This window comes from Pezoporus wallicus, unplaced genomic scaffold (assembly GCF_028554395.1).
Source record: "Pezoporus wallicus isolate ANWC-B61680 ecotype Strahan unplaced genomic scaffold, APGP_CSIRO_Pwel_v1 contig_8047, whole genome shotgun sequence".
NCBI lineage: Eukaryota > Metazoa > Chordata > Aves > Psittaciformes > Psittacidae > Pezoporus > Pezoporus wallicus.
In genome coordinates this window covers 882,711-890,189 of record NW_026639548.1, presented here as the reverse complement: position 1 = coordinate 890,189, position 7,479 = coordinate 882,711, and positions in this window count along the sequence as shown.

Genomic DNA, 7,479 nt, shown 5'->3' with positions numbered 1-7,479 from the left:
TACTTCAGGCCAAGCTGTTACTGAAGTCCAGGAGAAGAAAGCATTATCGTTTACCATCAGGTATAAACAAAAATATACTGGACCAGAGCATACATCTGATGAACAGTTTCCAGCACTTGTGGTATGTTTAAAATTCTGGCCATGCTCAGATGGCATGACAAATGTTCTTTCTATTTCAAAACCATAGACCAGCTTTCAAATATTTTGTGTTGCTCAAATGTTGTTTTTTTTTCTGGTAATATAAATGCAGCCTGATCTTTACTTCTTGTGGCTGATAAAACAATCATCAGAACACTACCAACAAACCACACATAACTGTTTTATTGCTACTAAGAGCTTTTTCCATGCAAGAGCTTTCAAGGTACGCAAAGAGGGGAGGAGGACAGGCAGAATTCAACACCACAACTCTAAGGCCATCTGAGCATGCCAGTGACTGAAGAAACTTGTGCACAAAAGTAAAATTTTTAACCATACTTTCACATATGTAAAAAGTGTCTCTCCTGCTCCTTAATTTCCACATAATTTACCTTAAGGGATATCAGGAAATGGATGATCTACACTACAGATCCTATAACCAAAAGCAGAGCTACAAGTGCAGCATTTATGCAGATGATTTTTTTTCTTAATTAACTGATGACAGGCACATTGACAATGCCAAAAGGATCTGAATTAGTACTGGGAAAGTCTTTACAAAAGAAACGGAAGCACAAAACTGATCCTATCCGTGTTGCAAAATCTTCCTTGGAAGCCAGCAAAAAAACGGACAGATTGTTTGCTAAAATAAAAGGTGGATGATCTCAAGGTGTTTTTATTTGTCTTTAAGACATGCAACAAAATGCCATTAAAAAAATAAAAATAGATTGAGTGATTTCTTGCCTACTTGTTGAGGAACTCATAAAAATAAGACCGTGACTTACAATTTGGGTTAATAAGTAGTTCCATTATAATTACAACTTTGCATGTCCTTTGGAAGGTAAAGGGCTACAACTTCTACTATCAAGGATATGTTACCATCTGTCCTCCAGAAATGACCTTATGACCATAAAATACATAAAATAAAATGTATTTTATTTAATGAACATTTTATTTAATGAACAGAGCCGTTCATGGAGCAAGAAATACACCACAAGAATACCATACACTGTTGTTCACTGGTCCTTCTTTCACAAAGACAGAAATATAAATCCATTCTTTTCACCTTTTCCTCAGTGTGAGCCATAAAACTATTTCAGAAAAAACACTCTCAGCTCAGAAAAAGTCCCCCTTCAAATCTACAGTTGAGAGGTACCCATTTGCAGCATCAGCATGAATATGGTGGGTAATCCTTAAAATTTTGGGATTTGTTTGACAAAGTGCAAAGAAGCACACGTAGCGAAAGCAGAGATATAAAACAACATTTCAGTGGGCAACCATCACTGACTACTCTTGCTGACTGAGGAGACAGGACTCCCAGTATTCATTAGGTGTCCTGCCAGATAATTAAATGGATTACTCAATAAAAAATACTGTTGCCAATTAATCACTCACAAGACTACTACTTTAATGAATGGATTTCAGGCTCCATTAGCTCATTTATCAAGTTCCTTTCAAATAATAAGTTCAGTCCAGCTATTTGTGCAAAGTTACTGGTCAGCATACAGCCCACATAGAAACTGCCAGTCAGAAAACAGCAGCCTGGAAAAAAAATCTTTTGGCAGCAGAATAAATTGGCAACACTTGCCTCAATTATTAAGACATACAAATATTTTTAATACTTAAGATGCCTTTCTGGAATCCGTATGCATTGTTATTAAGTTACACTGCTTTGACAGAAGTATATTTTTGTCACCCCAACAACCCTGCTTGATGTCTTTACAGCGAAGTTGTGCTCTTAGGAACTACAAATATCAAAACAGTACTATTTATCTCGGACTTCACCTGCCGGCCTCAAAATAAGAGTGTTTATAGGTCTTATAAAGTGTTTAAGCAACCTAAACCAGAGCTACTCCTTAAAATAGCAGCAATACTTCATTGGCAAAGGAGACAACATATATATTTTGGTACCTTCTTCAAACAAAGCTGACATTATATTTGGTAGACATGTTGTGTTTTTATGCCCAGGGCTGGATGTTAGCCTTGAAGTTCTTAAATAAAAACATATCAGAAGTCATACTCAAATTTAGATATTCTGAAACTTAAGACAATTAACAAACATTAAAACAGAAACAAATGAAAAGAGGGTGTCATAGACATGATAAGCAAATAAACATTTCATTAAAAAGTCTTTATACAGGTATAATTCTTTCAAGCTCATATTCACATAAAAGAGGGTGCTGCAACTAGGGTATGAGACAAGCACATTGCAAAGCAGATGTGCTCAACTCTGCTCCCTCATCATTCAGCTGGAGTCTCTGCAGATCAAGAAGAGGAGATGAAACACATTAGGTCAGCACTGGCTTCCACACTTGCAACTCAATCCTACAAGTCTAAAGCTTGATCAAAAGCTGACTTTCTAGCTCCAGTTCAGCAGAAAACATGTCTTCAGAAGTATCCCAAGCGACACAGGAGGCAGCTTAGCTTAAAAAAAAACAAAAAAATCAAATAAAAAAGGCTAAATTGTGGCACAACACATGCCTTCTGGTTTTCTTTTCTGAATACAAGCCAGAATATGCATGCTGCAACGTGACAAAATCTGCAGTGTCTGCATGGGGGGAATCCTCTCCAAGTTGTAGACAATGAAGACCTACTGCTCTCTGGATAGTGAGTTTTCATAAAATCTAGTTTGATTATTCCTAGTCAATTGACAAAACTTATCAAGGATGACATGATAGCAACAATTTGTTATTTCTGTAATACGTGTCTAGCTTGCTGTCTAACTTACATCTGATACACACAAACTGGCTTGACAAGAATTACAAACATCTTGTAATTAAGTGTTCTGCTCCAAATGGCACTGCTGATTTGGAAGTGACATTAAAGTAACTAACACTCTTATTCCGTGCTACTGTGCTCTATTAGACAGTACAGTGTGTTGTTTCATTTGTTTTAAGGATCTGTTAAAAGCCTGTGTGGATACATGCCAGCATAAGGTAGCGTTTAGAAGGCCTATCAAGAGACTAAAACATGATAGATTGTGTATGTTCTTTTCATAGGGTTCTACCATCATTTGGTTGATTAGAAGCAATCAGTTCACAATTTGGCATAAAACCATTTTACCCTTAAGAACTCCCAGTAGCAGCCTTTGAAAAATGAAGCCATTTGTTATGTATTTTGTTTTCACAAATGAAGCACCATAAATAACATCTGTCAGTTACCACAGTGATCTCAATTGCTTCTCAACTGATCCAAAACTGTTGTTTAGGTGCAGTCTAAGAGACAGCTAAAGATCATTAGTCACTGAATTCTGATACTTTTATGTACCACAACAATAACTTGTGACCAGCAGAGTCTAAAACTATTTTAATGCTTCTTTTGAATTTGTCCAAAGGAAATTGGGCATTAGACTCCCCAAATGCCCATAAAAGAATGAAATTGGATGCATTTTCTTTCAGCAGTGGAAAGAGGGATTTTTTTGTGCTGAACCTTAAAATTATGGAAAATAAGAGACACTTGATTAGTATTTAGAAGTAAACTACTTTCTACCCACACACAGAAAAGTGCTTCACAGGTGCATTTTCAAAACATTCTACTGATCTGTTTTTGCACTTCCCTTGGGTAGCATATGCTCCTGCGTATCATTAAAGATGAGATGCAATAGATGGATCCATAATCTAATGCCTTTCAGGCTGCTCCATATAAAGACAATTTATAACTAACCTACAGTTTGCAACCCTGCCAAAGGGAAGACTCATTCTTCATCACAAGAGACAGAGTAGAGAACTTATGCAAAAACAAAAAATAAAATGCAAGGCTCACGCCATTCCCAAGTACAATGAACTAATTTTGTTTTCAGCTCCTTAATTTCTGTCTCTGGCTTCTTACAAGATTATGTCCACTATACAGCTCCCAGGAGAAATGAAGGCTGGTAAACATCAACTTTCACAACACCATACTTTAAAAACATTTGCAAAGGATGAGCAGAACAGCCTTTCCTCCAGTTTTTCAAGAGCTCTAGCTCCTCCTCTGCCACAGATCCACAGACCCCAAGCCTTTTGCTAGACTTCTTCCTCTTTTCAGGCAAAGCCTGTTATTTTTAGCATTCACAATTTTTTAGGTTTTCTTCAGTGAGAAATCAGCTAGGAATCCTTTTCTGGTGCAAGAAACTCCATTTTCCATTTCTTTTTCACGGAAAGTCTATGTTACAAGTAGTTGGAGGAAATACTAATGAAAGAATCATTTATACTTGCTCTTTTCTTATGCTCTTCCCTAAAGATACTCTTCTATACTCTCACAAAGAAAAAATACCAGTCTGTATGAACCTTTGACCTGACCCGGTACAGCTGGTCTCGTATTCTTAAGCTTAACTTCCTGGGACATAAGGACTGCAATCATCACTTTTGTAAACCAGATTTTATTCCCACTTTTTCTACTGCATCTACAGTAACTCTGACCTTACTCGCCACCCTGAATAAAACTTAGAGGAGCCATAGGGTGACAGACATCCTACAAACTTGGGGGAAGGAAGGGACCAAGAAGAAAAAATACACAAACAAAAATACACAGAAGTTAAGTAGATGAAGCAAGTCTTGCAAGTATCCTCACTTAAGAAAACACACATTCATTTCTTTAAAAGAAGAAGATTCAAAATGAACACCGCAATATGAGAAAAGCTTCAAAATTTACTGCTTTGAGTTCAAAGAACCCTTCTGGGAGACACAGGGCAAGGACAACAGAGTTTTGTTAGTTCTGCTGTTATTTATTTAATTGTAATTTTTATGTGCTCTTTAAAAATAAGAATGCCCGTAATGCATGTTTAGGGCCAGAAATATGGTCAGGGTTTTACAGCATCTCTTTTATGAGGAGAGATTGCAGGAGCTGGGCCTGTTTAGTCTAGAAAAGAGAAGACTGAGAGGGGATCTCAATAATGCACATAAAATATCTCAAAGGCAGGTGCCAAGATGATGGGGCCGGACTCTTCAGTGGTGCTCAGCAACAGGACAAGGGCCAATGGCCATAAACTAAAACACAAGTTTTACCTCAGTGTGAGGAAGAACTTCTATAATTTGAGGGTGGGAGAGCACTGGAACAGGCTGCCTAGGGAGGTTGTGGAGTCTCCCTCTCTGGAGATGTTCAAAATCCACCTGGACACATTCCTGTTTAACCTGCTCTAGCTGGCCCTGCCTTAGCAGAGGGTTGGACTGGATGGTCGCCAGAGGTCCCTTCCAACCCTAAAGACTCTATGATAACACTAATTTGACTGCTTGCTATCAGAATTGAGCTGGTCTAAGCCTACCAACTTTACTGCAGGAGTGGTTTACATCTGCTTGTTTCCATTTTCAAGTAGATAGCTGCTATGACGGCAGACATCTTATTACTGAATATGGAATAAGAGTAAGCAGTTAACAAAGAGAAGCACATAACTGAAGCATTGCCAAGCACACCAAAACTATTACAGAAAAAAATACTAGCCCGCTCTTTAGCCACTTAATTTACAATATTAACTGAATATTTATAACTAAAATCAATAGTAAGTTGGCTTCAGCTAGAGCTGAGACACTTGAACCACTACCACAGTCAGGATAAATGCAGTTAAGACTGCAACACATTGCTAAGAACCGTAGGAAGTCTGAAAACAACTCAAGCCCCCTTAAGAAGTTACTGAATTTAACTGAAAAAGAAAAAAAAAAGTCGAGTATATGTAACATTTTCACTTTTAAAACCAGCACGATACACAATGGAGAGTGAGCTCGTAATCAAGTACCTCAGAGCAGTCTGCGCTCTGTTAGCCTCATACAATCACAAAATAGGTCTCTCAACACCCCCCCCCCGTGTTTTCAATACCTACAAACTGAAACATCAGTAGTTTTTAGTACCTTTCTGTGACTTTTTCTTGCTAAACTGGCATCAAAGGCTCACCGTATGTTAAAACGATTACTTTATCAGATTCTTTTATATGGCAAGTTCCAACTACCCACCACCAGCACAAAACCAAAACGCCATCACATAACCATAAGGAAACAAGCGTTGCGTGGCACTTTACGTGCTCTAATAACTGTTATTGGATAAATTTAGGTCAAAAGTTCCCCGAGATGAAGGTGCTCGGTGCAGTCCTCCTTCGCGCCACGGCCTGTGAGGGGAAGGGGCCACCGCCGCCGGGGCCGTGGCGCGGGGCGGGGAGGCAGCACACACAATCTCTCATGAGCCCGTTCGCTCCCCACCAGGCAGCGCCGCGAGCGAGGGTTCTCCCCTCTCATGAAGCGACCCCAGGGTGTTCCGGAGCCCGCACCCGAGGTGTCTCCGCCATGGCAGTGCAGTGCAGTCCTGCCCCGCGCCCCCTCAGAGAGAACAGCCACACTCACCGAGCGCACACCACAGACGCCACCACATCCCCACTGCTTCCGGGAGGGGTTCAAAACAACGCCCGCCCCTATTGGCTTCTGGCGCCCCGCCCCGCCCCGCCCACCCTTTGGCGCTCTATTGGGGGACGGATCTCCCGCCTCTCCTCCCGAAGCTGCTATTGGCTGTCTTCACACAGGTGCCTGGTGAGCACCGCCCTCTCCATTTCCCCCCACGGGCCCGGGCTGGGCGGGGCGCCATAAGAGGCCGTGGGTTCCCGCTCCGCGCCTGGACCTGAGGCGCTGCCGGCACGGTGTGAGGAGAGCTGACCCTGCGGTGTTACCAGGGGCGGTACCGGGTGCTGGAGGCACGTCACCTTCGACACAGCCGCTACATGTCAGTTCACCCATGTCCGTAACGGTGGATTGGATAAGACCCTGGTATTGGATAGTACATGAGCTGCATCTCAGCTGCCTCAGCCTGTTTCCAGTGTATTTTGTTTCAAGGTATGAAATAATAACATCAAAGGCCTGGTCTGAGCTTCAAAGGCTCATAGCTCTGAGGGCTGATACAGCTGGGACTGGGTTGTTGACAGGGAGTTCGGGTGTAGCTACATACTTCTAGAATCAGCTCACTGTGTGGGATGTGTTACCTTCAGGAGAGGCTCCACTTCCAGAAAGGCCAAAGTCACTGAGCCCTGAGCTTGCAATGGCATGAATTCAGGCCAGGACAGCTTTCCTGAGCATTGAGGAAAACACAAGTTGACAAAGTCAAATTTGCTCTCGGTTATTAAGCACACCATGACCAGAATTAAATATTTCGTAATTGTACTTAGATCAGCAGATGTAGGCTGGGATTGGATCTGTGCCACCTTTATGTCCTTTCATGGTGAAATACGAACTTACCTGTGGGTATTTAAAACAAGATTTCAAACTTTATTTCTGACTTTTTTCACAGGTGCCAATAGAGGACTTGAGTGGAGCCTGCAAATTAACAACATTTAATGCTGAAGCCGATAAGACCAGAAAATTTTTGATTGCTCTTCTAACACTCAATACACACAAG